A 17,868-nucleotide genomic window follows, 5' to 3' on the forward strand; every position below is an offset into this window, starting at 1 on the left:
TCGATGATCCTGCCGGCAGTGCCCTGATCCAATGAGCCAACCACGTTGTAGTACTTTGTGGTGTGAGGTGATCTGCCTCACGTGAAACTAGGCCTCGAATCAGACCACTGGTTGTGAGGTTCAAAACGTAGGCAGCTTCAGGGAAACTGTGTTCTGCAGGTTGCGTCATTCGTTTTCAGAGTCCGAACATGTCGTTTGGGCCCGTCAGGGTCACCACAGTGGTCATGCGGTAGTGCAGTGAACAGATTACACCAATAGCCATTGTTGAACTTGACCAACTGTTTAATTAAGAACAGTGCACGCTAATATTCCCCCCACCCCCACCCCAGCTCCTGACTGCACCCGCCATTGTGACATCACTGTGGCGGATTGTGACGGTCACTATGGTGGATTGTGACGTCAGCCATGGGGCAGTTCTCATCTCTGCAATCTGGTTCGCTTGCAGGGTGGCCTGGCCTGCCACAGGTGAATATTTATTTTCTGTATTTGCACAGCCATTATGCTTACATTTATTTCTTCTGTTTATCTGGTGTATACGTTACTTTCTTCAGTTTACAGTGACAGGTAATTATAAATTTTGCGTGGCCTGCAAGAAAAAATAATCTCAGCGTGTTTGTGATGACATGTATGTACTCTGATAATGAATTTGATCTTGAGCTTTGAGTGTGAGTAAGTTTTTGGAAGGTGTTCTCAGAAATCAGTTATGCAAGTATTGGATAGTCAGGGACTGATTAAGAATAGTCAACATGGCTTTGTGCAGATAGGTCATGTTTAACCAATCTTTCAGAGATTTTCAAAGAGGTGACCAGTAAAGTCTACATGGACTTTAGTAAGGCTTTTGACAAGGTCCCACATGGCAGGTTAGTCAGGAAGGTTCAGTCGCTTGGTGTTCATGGTGAGGAGTACACTGAAGTCGGCATTGGCTTTACAGGACAAGTCAGAGAGTGGTAGTGGATGATTGCTTCTCATACTGGTGGCCTGTAACAAGGATTGGTGCTGGTCCACTGTTGTTTGTCATCTGTATTAATGATCTGCAAGATATTGTGATAAAATAGATCAGCAAGCTTGCAGATGACACAAAGATCGATGGTGTGCGACAGCAAGGAATATTAAAGGCTTTCAAAGCTTGCAGAGGGATCAGGACCAGCTGGAAAAATGGCTGCAAAGTGGCAGATAAAATTTAATGCAGAACATTAGTCGATAGCAGAATGCCACCGAAGCAAATATCGGGAAAAGTAAAGGACTTATGCTAGAGTGGATTTTGAATTTACAAGCAGCATTTTGGTATATTTTAGAGGTGCTAAATTATGCAGCTCACTCTTTCTTCAAGCTGAAAATGCCAATTCTCCCCGTGCAGAAAACGCAGTGGAGAGTTTATCAAAAGTTCTGCATAACTGTGAATGCTTGAACGTGTCTGTGAGTACTTTGTAAACCTCGGTCTACTGAACTGAATCTGCAAATAGCAAGTTCTAGGAAAAGGAAATCAGCAAATTCTCAGGATCATATTTTACAAAATCACACAGAAGCCGATCTTTTTGTCACGTGAGAAGAGAAATATAATGTCATTTTATTTTTCTCTGCACATACTGTATGAAATGAAGTTGACAGTTGGTTTAATTAGAATTATGTTCTTGGCTACTCTGTCTCTGTAATAAAAATATCCCTGAGAGTTCTTCATACACCAGAAGGAAAGAGAACGTTTCTCACTGAAAAATGGCAGTGCTGCAAAAATGGCAGTGCTGCCGCTAGTGTGGACCGGTGGAGAGCAGAGACATGGTGCTGCACTGAAGGTTTCAACTGCCCAGTCTGAAAGCAGGTTTTAAATGGCATGATAAAGGAGCTGATGGTGTTACATTAAAAAAAATTTAGACATACAGTACAGTTACAGGCCATTTTGACCCATGAGCCCATGCCACTCAATTACACCTGATTGACCTACAACCTCCCCCCCCCCCCCCCCCCACTGGTACGCTTCAAATAGTGGGAGGAAATTGGAGCCCCTGGGGAAAACCCATGCAGACATGGGGAGAATGTACAAACTCCTGACAGACAGCACGGGATTTGAACCACAATCCCGATCGCTGGTGCTGTGACACCATTGCGCTAACCGCTACACAATCGTGTCATGCTTGTTAGTAAAATCGTGCAACCACGGGGTTTGTGCCCAAGATGGTGGCATCTTTGCTCGGCAGCGGCCACGAGGGGTTGCAGACTCCGTGCGAGCAGCGGAGCAGCGCAGGGCACCAGAAACAGGGAGAACATCTGCCCCCCCCCCATTGAGAAGGAGAAGCAGGGTAGATGACCCTATAGGACTGTGACCTTAGCAGCAGACCATTGAGCGCCCACACAGGCAGTGGGCGATTTATGGTCTGGGCGGGAGACCCACATAGGCTGCGGGCTGTTGAGGTCTGGGGACCTGCGCAGGCTGTTTGACTAGCTTATTGGGAGCCAGGTATCAGAGCCAGGATTGGAGAAGGAGCTGAGAGCAAGAAGGGTTCCTGACAGGCCTCGGGCGCTGGAGGCTTCCTGACCGCATTGCAGGTTTGGATCTGGAGCTCGGATTGCCCATGGATCGAACAAGTGTCTGTTTAGCTGTGGGAGTGTGAGAGGTGAATCTACGGACACTCAATTACTTTGAAGGGACTCTTTTCTTCTCTCTTACTGTAAGGTGCTCCGGAAAATACTGTTGCCAACTCTTTCCCTCCCTTACGGCAGGAAAAGTTACCATATACATGTTACATTTTTAATGTATTATTATCTGACAATAAAAGGAACTTTGAACTTTGAACCTTGAAGAGTTTCAACTCAGAGTATCCAAGATGTAGGATGATTGACGCATGCATCATGCTGAGCCTGTTGTAAACATCTGGAATGAACAGAATCACAGAAAGAATGAGGCCTGAAACATATGCACTGATTTTTTGGCTGATTGGTGTTTTCCTCTGTCATTTTCAATTTTCGTGCAAATAACATCTGTGGAGTAGACCTTGTAGCTTCAGAAACTATTCTTGCCATGTTCGCTGACTTTACCAACAGTGTTATTGCAGAAGAGGCAGCAGATTCCTTGAGTCAGATGGTTCATTGGTGCATGGATTTTAATTGAAATGGTGTGTGTGTCATTTTCACTTGTATGGGGCAACTGAATGTACAGTAAAACCCCCAGTATCTGGCATCTACGGATTGAGAGATGCCGCTTATGCAAATTTTCTGGTTTCCTAACTAATACACCAGCATTAAGAATAAACAGTTTAAAAGACAAAAGACAATGTAAAATAATTACATTACAAAATCAGGCAGAATCCTATCTTTGAAAAAATCAGTATTAGAGTCTTTTAATTAATTTTTTTTGAAAATTTTATTTATTAATCATGATGTCATACAATAAAAACATACAATAAGAAAAACATAATGCATACATAATATTTTTATAAATGATACCCCTTACAACCCCCTACCCCCTACCCTAACCCACCCAGCCCTCCCCACCCCCTCTAAACTGCCCCAAAAGAAAAAGAAAGAAAGGAAATAAGAAGAAAAAGAGAAGAGGAGATCACATAATGTGTAAAATTCTTCAATTATTTGCCATGGTTTGGGGCAACACCATCAACACATGAGAGAAAGATTAATAATTCAACCCCATATATTGTGAATACGGGCTCCAAGTTTTAACAAAAAAGGAATAATTATTACATAGATTATATGTTATCTTTTCCAATGGGATACAAGATCTAATTTCCAAATGCCATCGCTGAATACTCAAATTAGTCTAATTTTTCCAAGTAATTGCCAAACATTTTCAAGCCACAGCTAAAACCAATCTCAAAAAAGCAATTTGGAATTTATTTAGTTTTAATTCTAAACTCAATTTCTTAATTTAACATAATAAAAATGCTAAAGGATCAAATAGAATTTTCATTTTAAAATTAGCTTCTAAAAGTTCTTTAAATCTATTCCAAAACGGTTTCACCATCTCAAATAACCAAGTAGAATGTGAAAAAGAACCAACTTCCTTATGACATTTAAAACATAAATCCAAAGAAATAAACATATTTCCTTAATTTCTCCAGGGTTAAATATAATTGATGAAAAAAATTATAGTGAACCAATCTGAACCTTACATTTACAATTTTAGTCATACTATTCTCACATAAATTCATCCAATCATCCTGAGAAATAGATATGGACAAACCTTTTTCCATTTTAATTTAGATTTGTAAACATCTGGCTTAAGCATTTTATTCTGCAATAAAGCATGCATCTTAGATATAAATCCTTTCTTACCACCATCAGTAAGTAAAATTTTAAATTTAGACCATCTGGATAGTCGTAATGTATGCCCCAAATTATCCAACAATAGGGCTATAATTTGACGATAAGAAAAAAGAGTATTTGAAAATATTTCATATTTTTCTTTCATTCTTTGAAATGACATAATTAAACCTAAATACTTAATCTGATCTGACCACTTAAATTTGACAATATGTCTATAGAGAGAATAATCCATTTCAGCTAAAGGCATAATTTCACTCCTTTCTCAGTTAATTTTATCACCCGACACTTCACCGTACTGCTCCAGTCTATCATGCAGGCTCCCCAAAGATTTCAACAGTTGTGCTAAATATATCAAAACATAATCTGCAAATAAATTTATTTTATATTCATCAGCTTTCACTTTAATACCTTTAATATTACTATCTTGTCTAATCATCTGAGCCAAAGGTTCAATAACCAATGCAAATAGAGCTGGTGACAAAGGACAGCCTTGCCTAGTCGATCTGGATATCATAAAAGGTGAAGATATCTGTTCATTTGTCACTGTTGTTTCTCAATTTTAGCATTATAACTAATAATTTGTCCCCGTAAGTAAGCTTTCAAAGCATCCCATGAAACAAACTCACTGAGCCTATATTTATTTTCAAAAAAAAGCTCTATTTGATCTCTTATAAATTTACAAAATTCAGCATTTTTCAACAATAAAGAATTAAATCTCCAACGATAAACATTCTCAATTCTCTCTGAACCTGTACGCGTTATTAATAACAAAGAATGATCAGACAAAACCCGACTCTAATATTCAGCCTTCAAAACTCGACTTGTAATTGTGCTGATACTAAAAATAGATCTATTCTAGAATAAGAGTCATGACAGAATGAATAAAATGATAAATCTTTCTCCTTAGGATTTAACTTTCTCCATATATCTACCAAATTCATATCTTTCATTAAAGCCATTAGCTGTTTAGCCATTTTGGTTCTGATTACCGATTTTGGAGATTTATCTAATAATGGATCTAAACAACAATTAAAATCACCCCTACCATAATTTTATCAAATGTCTGATTTTAATTAAAAAAAGAGTCCAACGTGAATTTCTCATCCTCTATATTAGGAGCTATATTACCCCCTCCATAAATCTTCGTCCGCGAAGCCAAGCCAAAGAAGATATTAGGAGCATAAATATTCATTAAAATCCAAAATTCAGAAATTGTTTCACAATTAACAAATAAGGGCTTACCAGCTGACTCAAAAACCAATTCCAATTTAAAAGCTAACATTTTATTGATCAAAATAGCAACTCTTCTTGCTTTGGAATTAAAAGTAGATGCTCTAACTTGCCCAACCCAATCTCTTTTTAATTTCCTTTTCAGTAAAATGTGTGTCTTGCATAAAAGCAACATCAACCTTCAAATTTTTAATATATGTCCATACCCTTTTTCTCTTAATTGGATTATTAAGCCCATTAACATTAAAAGTAGCAACATTTAAATTAGCCATCAAGTCATATCTATAAACACCCCATCAGAAATGGCAAAGCACCTCTCCATGGCTCCAGCACAAACAAAACCAAAGATCTCCTCAGAGAAAACAAAAGAAGAAATTTTAAAAAACCCATTTAAAAAACCCTCAAAAAAACACTATAATAGTATTTACCCCCCTCAATTATATGGGAGTGACTAATGCCACAAAATGGTGACAACTTTGGAAGGATCAGTAGCTAAATCACCCCCCGCCCCAAACAGAACAACAAAAAGTAATATAGCAAAATCATTTCAAGTATGAAATGCTTCCTTCAAATCTCATTAATATTAATGATGATCAAGTCAATAATCAATCAACTGTTGAGATTCCATCTCTTGCCTTCCATTCTTCCTCTTCGGAAACAGAACAGGCTGCTGAGGAAACCTTTCTTGACTTTGCACCTGCTTAAAAAATTAGCAAATGTAAGAGCTTCAGTGTCATCACTAAAAAACTGAGATTGATAATCTCTATAAAAAACTTTAAACGAGTTTTGAGTAGTCCTGCCAGGGGGCAATGTTTTCCCACGTCTTATCCCTATGCTATCACTCCATGACCAGCCTTTAATTATGTAAAGTTCGCTTTAATCCCGTAACTTACCAAATTTAAACTTTTTTTGAATCCTGTTTGTTGGCGCTGTAACAGTGTTGCAGCTAGCTGCTATGTTAACCATGCCACCATCATAATTAACCCCTTGTCCCCCAGGTTTACGGATAAAGCCTTATTTATATATTTAATAATATACTAATAAAGATAAAGATTCTTACTAAGCAGACAGCCAATGGCGGGCAGCACCAACCAGCTCTTCATCCTGGGCGACACCATTTTATAAAAACAACTTTATTCAAACAGCTGCTATGAGCAAAGCCCAACCAAGGTGCCCCGCTGGCTGAATATTTGCTCCCATCTTCACCAAAGGTTGATGTGTTGCTTCAGAGAACATTTAGTTTTACAATTTTAAGCTTTAATTTATTATTTATTCTTCTTAATATCTGTCTATTTGTTTATTTATTTGTTTGTTTGTTTGTTTGTTTTTCATGATTTTTTTTGCTGGTTTCTTGAGGCTGCCAGTGCTTGAATTCGGAATAACAGGGGTTTTATTTTATATGGTTTGATGTGCTTAATAAGCTTCTATAGAAGTCAATTTAATTTCCGAATCAGAATTTATTGTTGTGAACGTATCACGAAATTTGCTGTTTTCTGACAGCATCACAGTGCAAACATTGCTGAAAATTACATTTAAAATAAATAAATTAGTGCTAAAATAAGAGAAAGTGAGGCAGTGACTGGTTTCTCATCCATTCATAAATCTGATGGCGGAGGGGAAGAAGCTGTCCTTGTACCACTGGGTGTTCGTCTTCAGGCTCCTGTACCTTCTTCCCGATGGTAGCAGAGTGAAGAGGGCATGGCCTGGGTGGTGAGGGTCCTTGAGGATAGAGGCTGCTTTCTTAAAACACCACCTCTCAAGATGTCCTCAATGGAGTGGAGATTGATGTCCGTGATGCCGCTGGCCGAGTTCACAGCTCCACCTGTTTTTTTTTTCTTATCCTGTGGATTGGCACCTCCATACCAGACAGTGATGCAACCAGCCAGAATGCTCTCCACGGTACACCTGTAGAAATGTGAAAGTCTTTGGTGACATACCAAACCTCCAACCGGTGGCCAACCATTTTAATTCCACACCCTGTTCCCACTGCCAAACCGTGACTGCCTATGGAACAACACCTGGCACTCGCCTACCAGATGGCATTAACATCAACCTCCAATTTCTGTTAGCACCCACATGTCCCCATCGGTCTCACTCTTTCCCTATCCAACTGTCTCCTTTTCTCCAGCTCTGCATTCACAGGGCTACCCCTCTCCCTCGATCAATTCTCACCTTTCCTCTCCTATCCACGTTAAACAATGGTCTTAGGCTATTGGCCTGCGATCCTCCCCCTGTTCACTCTTCCCTCCTCACCCAGCTTTTTTATTCAGCCCCTGCCTGCTTTTTGCTCACACCTTGATGAAGGGTTCAGGCCCATCACATTGGTTTCATGTCTCTGCCTCCAATGAATGCTTTGGGACCTGCTGAGTTTCTTTAGAACTTTTATGTATAAACAACACCTGATCTTCCATCTTAGCAGCCTCTCCTCCTAGTCTATCTCTATCCCTCTGTTTTCCTTTGGCTTCCCAACCCTTCCCTTCACAGCTAGCCCCTCTCCATCACTTCTCATTTTTTTCTCCTGTCCTCTCACCTTTATCGGCCTATGACCTCTTTCTTACCTGTTAGCCTCCTCCTCTCCCCTCCCCCTCCCCTCCCCTCCTCTCTCCTTCCCTCCTCTCCTCTCCCCTCTCCCCTCCCTTCCTCTCTTCTCCTCTCTCCTCCCCTCCCCTCTCCTCTCCTCCCCTCCTCTCCTCTTTCTCCCACACCTTTTTCCTTCATACATCTGCTTACTTTTTGCTCATACCTGGATCAGGCCTGAAACATTGGTTACTCTTTACTTCCTATAGATGCTGTGTGACCAGCTAAGTTTCTCCAGCATCTTTTGTGTATTCCACCACTTGTCCAACTGTATGAGAATGGAGAGTGCATTGTGCAGCTCACTGCCCTGTATCCCAACATTTAAACCTTCATTTGAACAAGGAACAGTACAGTACAATACAGGCCTTTTGGCCCACAATGTTGTATTGTGAGGTTATCCACTTTGGCAAGAAAAATAAAAGAGCTGAATATTATTTAAATGGTGAAAAACTACAGCATGCTGTTGTGCAGAGGGACTTGGGAGTGCTTGTGCATGAATCGCAAAAAGTTAAGTTGCAGGTGCAGCAGGTTATTAAGAAGGCAAATGGAATGTTGGCCTTCATCGCTAGAGGAACTGAATTCAGGAGTAGGGAGGTAATGTTGCAACTGTATAAGGTACTGGTGAGACCGCACCTGGAGTACTGTGTCCTGTTCTGGTCTCCATATTTGAGGAAGGCTATACTGCCTTTGGAGACGGTCCAGAGGAGGCTTATTAGGTTGATCCCTGGGATGAAGGGGTTAACTTATGATGAAAGATTAAATCATCTAGGATTGTATTCGCTTGAGTTCAGAAAAATGAGAGGAAATCTTATAGAAACATATAGGATTATGAAGGGTATGGATAGGATAGATGTAGGAAGGTTTTTTGAGCTGGCCGGGCAAACTAAAATGAGAGAACACAGTCTCAAGATTCGGGGGAGTAGATTTAGGACAGAGATGAGGAAAAATAGTTTTTCCCAGAGAGTAGTGAATGTTTGGAATTCTCTATCCAGGGAAGTGGTTGAGGCTGCTTCATTAAACATATTTAAAATTCGGTTAGATAAATTTTTACATGATAGAGGAATTAGGGGATATGGGGAGAAGGCAGGTAGGTGGAGTTAGGTCATAAATTAGATCAGGCATGATCTTATTGAATGGCGGACCAGGCTCGATGGGCCATTTTTGGCCTACTCCTGTTCCTACTTCCTATGTTCCTATGACCGGATAAACCTGTTGCATGATCAACCTTCCCCTTCCCTCCCTCAGTCCATTACCCCAATTTTTGTTACATCCATGTTCCTATTTCAACTGCCTCTATTGTACCAACCTTAACCACTATCTCTGACAATGTATTGTACGTACCAACCACTCACTAAAAACCCACCTCCCCAAGTCAAACTCTCCTAAACTTTCCTCCATTCACCTTAAACAGATGCCCTCTGGTATTTGCTAATGTTGCCCCAGGAAAAGGTGCTGGCTTTTCAGCCTTCCGAAGCTCCTAGTAATTTTATACACCTGCTTTCATCCTCCACCACTTCAAAAGGAAAGTCCTAGCTTTCCCAACCTTGCTTCATTAGACATGTCCTCTCATCCAAGTAGCATCCTGATAAATCTCCTCTGTACCATTTTTAAAGCTTCCACATCCTTCTGACAATGAGGCGACCAGAACTGAGCTATTGGTAGGAAGGGATGAGAAAGCCTTCTCACCAATTGGCCCCTTGGCACCTGTCCCTATGACCACAAGAAGTGCTCCGCTTGCACCCACACCTCCTCACTCTCCATTCAGGTCTTCAACAGTCCTATCAGGTGAAGCAACACTTCACCTGTGAATCTGTAGGGGTCATCTACTGCATCCGGGGCTCCCATTGCGGCTTCCTCTACATCTGGACCCTGACTGAGTACCTTTGCTCATTCACTGCAATAGTGGGGATCTCCCAGTGGCCAAACATTTTAATTTCACACACCATTCACACACTGCCATGTCTGTCCATGGACACCCACAATTTGGAAGAATACCTGATATTCTGTCTGGACCCTCTCCAACCTGAAGACATTAACATTGACTTCACCAGTTTCCTTTGACCCCCCCTTCCCCCTTTCCTTATCCCTTTCCTCTCCACTCCTCCTTCTGTAGGGACTGCTCTGTCCGTGACTCCCTCACCCACTCCTCCCTTCCCATCAATTGCCCCCTTGGCACCTATCGCTGTGACCGCAGGAAGTACTATACGTGGCCACACCTCTGCCCTTTTCGGCAACAGCCACAAGGGGTTGAAAGCTCCAGGGAAGCGGAGGACTGGCACAGGGCACTAGAAGGCAGGGAGATCACCCTCTATTTGAGAAGGAGAAGTGGGGAGATGACCCAGGGGATGGTGACTGTGACAGCGGACCAGTGAGGTGCTCTGAGGCTGAAGAACACACAGGCAGCAGGCTGCGGGCTGCTGTATACTGCAATCAAGGGACTTGCACCAGGCTGCGGGCTGCCATATACTGCAGTCAAGGGACTTGCACCAGGCTGCAGGCTCCCGTATATTGCGATCAAGGGGCTTGCACCAGGCTTCAAGCTGCTAGAGACTGGCTGAAGGAGTAACAGGGAGTGAAACCGAGATGTGAGAGGGTGCTGAGGGCGTGAAGTCTTCCTGATCATGTCAGAGGTTTGGAACTGATGGTTTGGACTGTACTCTGTGTGGCTGCAGAGGCTGCAGGAGCACTGGGGGAGAATCCATGGACTCTCACTGACTCTTGGGGGACTCAGTTTTGCTTCTCTTTCTCTGACTGAAGGGGCACTGGGCAATTTCTGCTGATGGCAAATCTTTGTCTGCCTCATGTAATATTACATTTTATGTTTTATTACATGACAAATGAAAGAATCTTGAATATTGAATGAATTTCTATCATTCGGGGCCCCAAACAGTCCTTCCAAGTGGAGCACTGATGAATCTGCAGGGTTCATCTTCTGCATCTGGTGCTCCCATTGTGGCCTCTCTACATGGGGAAGACTGGGCGTAGACTGGCAGATCACTTCATCGAGCAGCTTCATTCTGTCCACTGCAATAGCAGAGATTTCCCAGCGTCCAACCCCAGTTTAATTCTCCAGCCGATTCTCATGCCGACATGTCTGACCATGTCTTCATGCACTGCCAGACTGAGCTGAGACCACCTGCACATAGGAGGAAACAACACCTCATATTCCGTCTGGGCACCCACCAACCAGATGGCATTAACACTGAAGTCTTCTGATTCTGTTACCCACCACCCCCCCCCCCCGGGTCGGCACAAAGTAGGGGGAGGCATTTCCCCCCAAATAAGGCATTGTGACCCCCACCCACTCACGGCCATCGCTGCCCCCCCAAACAAGGTATTGTGACCCCCCCCCCCACGTGCAGCACTAGTGTCACTGGAGTGCATCAAGTGCCACTAGTGTCCACATAATATAAGCAGTGTGTTTGTCTGTTACTTTAGAGGGAGGGGGATGGAGGAAGTGGTGCCACCGCAACGACGAGGTTTATGGTAGGCAAATAGGGACCACCACCATTACCCCCCCCCCCCACCTCCACTGAGCAAGTTTTTGAATGACCAATTGTGCCCCCTGTGGTTACCTTAATGTTCCTGCATTAGATGTCCTGATGCAAACCCTATACCCCCCACCCCACTCCCATCTCTCCCTTTTCATAACCATATGTCTCCTCTCCTTATAAATCTCTCCCTGTCTCTCTATCTCTCTCTCTATGCCTCTGTCTCTCTTTCTGTCTCTGTCTTTCTCTCTCTCTCTCTCTCTCTCTCCCTCTCTCTCTGTCTCTGTCTATCTTTCTCTCTCTCTGTCTCTCTCCCGCTCCCTTTCTCTCTCTCTCTCTGTCTCTCTCTCTCTTTCACTTCTCCTCTTCTTTCTTCTCTACCCTCTGTAGTGCGACTGAAAGCACTCAAGACCAGAGAGAGTACAGCACGCTTTTATTCAGTAAGAATAACACACAGTAGTTTTTGGACTGAACTGGGGTTTTGGCAGGGATCCAGGGTTTAAATCAGAATTTGTGGGGGCAGAGTCAGGGGAGGAGCCAGTCCTTAGAACATCACACCAGCAGTGAATTCCAGGTTTGCTACATTCACCCTTCCTTTAGAATGAAGCCTGTAGGTGAAAACAGAGAACATAGAATAGTCACATACAAAAGAAAATTACAGTATTTACAAATTCAACCTGTCAGGAGGTCTGGAGATGCGGGCAGAGCACCCTCATGCAGCTGGGATCTGGACTTCCTGATCCTCCTGTGGTTCTGGGACCTCGGGGCATGGGTGATCTAGCTCTGGTCCACTTCCTGAGGCATCTCACCTGAGCCCCTTGGTGTTCCCCAGGGAACCCTGGGTAGGTCCTGGCTCCCTTGAGTTCCAGCAGGTGCCAGGTCCCAGATCAAGACAATGTCCTCCCTACCGTCTGGGTATGCCACATAGGCGCAAGTGGGGTTGGCATGGAGTAGGTGCACTTTCTCGACCAGGGGGTCGGATTTGCTCCTCCTCATGTGCTTTCGAAGCAGCACTGGTCCTGATGCTGTAAGCCAAGCCGGGAGGGTGGTCCCTTACGTTGACTTTCTCTCGAAAGAAAAATCAGCTCATGAGCATTGGTTGCAGTGCAGAGTAGCAACCTAATGGAGTGGAGCGCCATGGGTAGGACATCTTGCCATCATGAGTCTGGAAGTCCTTTGAACCGGAGAGCCAATTTAAGGCCATCCAAACTGTAGCATAATTTCTCAACCTGTCCGTTTCCCTGGCGGTTGTAGCTGGTCGTTCTGCTGGATGTGATGCCCCTCACCACCAGGAACTGACGCAGGTCCTCGCTCATAAATGATGAGCCCCAGTTGCTATGGATATAGCCAGGTTACACAAACAGGGCTAAAATGGAGTCTATGGCCCTAGTGATGGACTGCGTGGACGTGTCTGGGCAGGGAATGGCGAATAGGAAATGAAAGTACTCGTCAGTGACTGTGAGGAAGTACACATTCCCATTCGTGGAGGGGAGTGGAGGGGTCCCTTGAAATCAACACTGAGTCATTCAAAGGGCTGGGATGCCTTTATCAGGTGTGCTTTGCTGGGGCGGTAGAAGTGCGGCTTGCACTCAGCACAGACCTGGCAGGACCTGATCATTTCCCTGACATCCTCATTGAGTAGGGTAGATTGCATGCCTTGACAAAGTGAACCATTTGAGTGATGCCTGGGTGGCAGAGCTAATTGTGCAATGGCTGCAACTGGCCAGTGTGTGTAGAGGCACAGCTTCCTCTGGACAGGACATCTGGAGGCTCATTGATGGAACAAGGTATAGGTGGAGAGTTCAATGTTCCACCGTGCAATTTTATAATTTTTAATTTTTCCCCTTTTGTATTGTTGAACATAAATGCCACCAAACACTGGTCTGTGAGGAGTGTAAATTTTCTGCCCACCAGGTAGTGCCTCCAGTGCCTGATGGCCTCCACAATGGCTTGAGCCTCTTTCTCCACTGATGGATTCTAAAGCTCATGACCTTGTAGGGTCCTGGAAAAAAATGCAACTGGCCTACCAGGGCTACATCTGAAGCATCACTTTCCACCTGTAAAGGCACATTTTCTTCCACCGCATGCAAGGTGGCCTTCACAATATGGCTTCTGACATAGTTGAAAGCAATTTGAGCTTTAGCTGTCAGTGAGAAGGAAGTGGTTTTTAAGAGGGGATGAATCTTGTCTGTGTATTGAGGTACCCACTGGGCTGAGTGTAATACGAGAAGAAGCCCAGGCACCTCCTCAAAGCTTTTGTGGTCTTCAGGATTGGGAGTTCTAACAGGGCACATCCTATCGGGGTCGGGGCCAATGATGCCATTCTCCACCATATAGCCCAAGATGGCCAGTCGTTTAGCTCTGAACTCACACTTATTGGTGGTGTAAGTGAGGTTCCAGGCCTCAGCTGCGTGGAGGAAATTCTGGAGGTTGGCGTAATGGTCCTCCAGAGAGTGGCCATGAATGGTAATGTTGTCAAGGTAGAGGAAGGTAGTTTTCAACTTAAATTCATCCACCATTCAGTCCATTTGCCTCTGGAAGACAGATCCCATTTGTGATACCAAACAGAACCCTCTGAAACTGATAGAGACTCCCGTTAGCCTCAAAAGCGGTGTAGGGATGGTCCTCAGAACAGATTGGCAACTGGTGGTAAGCAACTTAAAGGTTGATAGCCAAATAAACCTTATACTGCGCAATTTTGTTCACCGTGTCTGAAATATGAAGGAGGGGGGGTATGCGTCCAGGAGTGTAAAACAATTAATAGTTTGGTTATAGTCAATTGCTAGCCTGGACTTTCTTCTCCCTTTACCACAACCACCTGTGCTCTCCATGGACTGGTACTGTGCTCGATAATGTTCTCATCAAACACTCGCTGTGCCTCAGCTTTGACAAATGCCCAGTCCTCTGCGCTGTAGCGCCTGCTTTACGTAGCAATTGGTCTGCAATCGGCGTTCAGATTCGGGAACACAGGAGGTTGATCTATATTCAGTGTGGAGAGACAACAAGTGGCATTAGAGTTTTGGGGCCTTCCGTTCCAAACCATAATAGGAGGGAGAGGACCAGAATACTCCAGGGTCATGTTTTTAAAGTGACACAAGAAAACAAGACCCAACAAAACCAGGGCACATAAATTCTTAAATACATACATCCTGAACTTACAGAATTTCCCCGTCCTGCAAGGATAAATGAACCATACAATGTTTTTGAATGTTTACAGACTGCGTAAGGGACACTAACAAAATATGATCATTAGAAGGATACAATTTAAGATTAAGTTTTTGTACTGTCTCTTTGTCTATGAAGCTCTGAGTCAAGCTAGAGTCAATTAAACACTTCAGTTTATGTCCGTTAACCCCCACCTTGATGGTGGAATTGTTCAGTTGTTGGGGTACCTCCTGGTCCAACACCATCGCTGCCAGGACTCCACAGATGCAGTTGCTCCCCTCGATGGAGTCGCTCCCCCCTTGCAGATTGCATGGCAAGATGTTCACCCTCCTTCTTCTTGGCACCGATTTTGAAAACCGGCAAGATAGCGGAGACCACTTGGTGTGGCAATATGGCCGCACCACCTCCTCGTCTGATGAGAATGGCGCCAGTTTTGAAACACAGCAAGTTGGCTGCTGGGGTTTCCCGTGTAGCTGATCTCTCCGCGCGGTCCCACAGGAAGGCCTTGGCACCTTCATTTTACAACTGTAGCTTATTGAGTGATTACAAGAAATCACATTTATATCTTATTACAGTATTTTAATTACACACTATTTACACCTTCAAATTATAACATGGTCCACATCCTCCAAAATGCACTCTAGCCTCTGTGATGCCCACCGGTCCTGGAAATACCCCATCATACCCATGGACATTGCGCCCTCCTTCTCCAGGGACATGCGGCGCAACGTAACCCCGGAAGATGGGCAGGCACGCAGCCAGCCCAGTCGGAACCCGCAATTGCCCATTGCCTGGATCCATGAATGGCTAAATAAGGCAACTCCAGGAGTAAACTGACCAGGAGATTCCCACCCACCCCAGCACTGAGTCGTCCATCCCCACCCCCCGCCTCACGGGGTGACCAAAGATCAGGAGCATGAGAATTGAAATGGAGGGAAAACTTGAGGAGCTGGCCCTTCAGATATTCCAATAGAGGCTGCCACCTCTCACACTAAACATATGCACGTTACACCATCTCCTCCTGGCTGATGAAATGACCGGTAGTCAGGATGTCAGTAAACCCACTTAAAAATCTGTTACACAGTACAGCTCAGTGCCACACTTTCCACCTCTGAGTGGTCTGTGGTCCGGAAAAACTGTTTCGTCGGTTTGTATGAGTACAGTCAGATGATAATGAACTTGCATAGCTTGTGGGATTTGGTATTTGTGGTGATACGACCACAGTATTGAAGATAAACTCATTGATCACAAGCCACTTAAGTGCAGCTCTAACTTTTGGGATTGTCTGATTTTTTTTAACTAACGTACAAACTTTATTTAAAAGTACAACGTGACAAGACACAAAACACACACAGAGCTACAACTAAAAACCAACATAAACGTGGTCAAAATCTGCGAGAAGCAGTAATCACGGCCGCCTTTCTATAGCTGCTTTCAGATGCATTCTCCGCCAAGAATGCGCCTGCAGAAGTGGATTCAGACTTGTGGAATGGTCATTCAGGTGGCAGGCCTGAAAGCGCAGTGCTGGCCATCTGAAAAGGACAGCTACACAGGAGGCGCCTCAGAGCGCCCTCCGGCTCCTGACCCTTTGGGATGTCAGGGTTGTGATGGCTGGCATGGGATGTCAGCGCTGGGGCGACCGGCATGGAATGTCACTGCTGGGATGACCGGCATGGGATGTCAACCCCGATGTCCCACACCGGCCGCCCCAGCCCTGACGTCCCATGCCGGCTGCCCCTGCCCTGACATCCCGTGCCGGGGGGCAGGGGCAGCGGGGAGGGGGGCTGTCAGGTGCTCGCCTGCTGATTGTCATCCCCTTAGCAGCCGCTTTCAGGCAGCTGCATTCAGGTGCCTGGGGAACTTCAGTGTTCCGGCGATTATTCCTTTCGAAGGATGGTTGGAAAGTGCACCTCGGAGGCGCCTCCTGCTCTTTCGGGTGGCCTCCCAATAGCTGCATAGGGGTAGAATATGCGGCTTTACATTGGGGTATTTTGGCCACCTGAATGTGCCTATAATATTACACAGAAATTCACATCAAATTAAAACAATTTTCACTGTTAACCACACCTATGATCCCCTGGGGGGCCCACCGTTCCCAGAACTCAGCTACTGTCCCCTCGGATACTGTGTGCTCCCACTCCCAACAGGCCTGGACATAGCTAAGTGCTCAATTTGCTTTCGAGGTTGTCTGAAACCAGTTGACTATGGTATGAATACTTCAAGCCTTTCCACCTCTCTAGTCTCCCTTGCAAAGACTGCAAAGAATGGCAGAAAATCCACACCCTTATGCTTTTGTGTTTTTTAGGGGTTTTCTGCTATATCCTGTTCTATCAACGGAGGGTGGAGAGACAATCCAGGGCCATGATGGGTCTTCATGACAACCTTCTGGACATTAAAGAATTCTTGACTGCGCTCCTGCTGAGTCACTGAGACAACTTAATAGATTTTTAGATACAGTATCTGGCTCCTACAGGGATTCATAGATGCCAGATAAATTCGTTTTCTGGCTGCTTGAGACTTATTCTGGCCGTAATACACCTGCATTAAGATTAAACAGTTTAAAAGATAAAAGTACCATACTGTATTTACACTGAACAAACGTCACTCGCATCAATACATAAACCATAAAACATTTTACTTTATTTTCAGTCGTATTCTTTGAAAACATTTCACCATTGTTGCATCTGCAGGTTCCTCCCCCTCCACGGAGTTGTCTGAAACACAATCATTAATATTATAGATAATTAACCCTCCCCTCCCTCTAGGTTTACAGATGAAGCCTTTGACCGGGGTGACTCTAACTAAGCAGGGATAAAGCAACACTTTAAGAGGATCGCCCCAATGGCAAGCAGCATCAATCCGCTCTTCATCCTGGGCAACGCCATTGCTGCTTCACGCAACTTTATTCAAACAGCTGCTACGAGCAAAGCCTGACCAAGGCGCTCCGCTGGCTGGATATTTGGTCCCATCTTCACCAAAGGGTTATGTGTTACTTCAGAGAACATTTACACTTTTAAACTTTTATCCAAATTTTATTTAAGTTTTTATTTTCTTCTTTTTCTTTTGCCTTTGCTTGAATTCTGGACAAAAGGGGTTTTTACTGTATTAACTAAGTTGTAGCATTATGCGGTTA

The 17,868-nt window shown here is 44.2% G+C and overlaps 1 long non-coding RNA gene across 1 annotated transcript; it reads left to right on the top strand.

Annotated features, from left to right (window-relative positions):
* Positions 1-456: 456 nt before the first annotated feature.
* On the top strand, positions 457-17,377 carry LOC138760020 (uncharacterized). Its single transcript, XR_011355332.1, has 2 exons — positions 457-564; positions 17,041-17,377. It is a non-coding gene; the product is annotated as an uncharacterized lncRNA (long non-coding RNA).
* Positions 17,378-17,868: the final 491 nt, after the last annotated feature.

The sequence above is a fragment of the Narcine bancroftii genome, chromosome 4 (assembly GCF_036971445.1).
Source record: "Narcine bancroftii isolate sNarBan1 chromosome 4, sNarBan1.hap1, whole genome shotgun sequence".
In the NCBI taxonomy this organism is placed as follows: Eukaryota; Metazoa; Chordata; class Chondrichthyes; order Torpediniformes; family Narcinidae; genus Narcine; species Narcine bancroftii.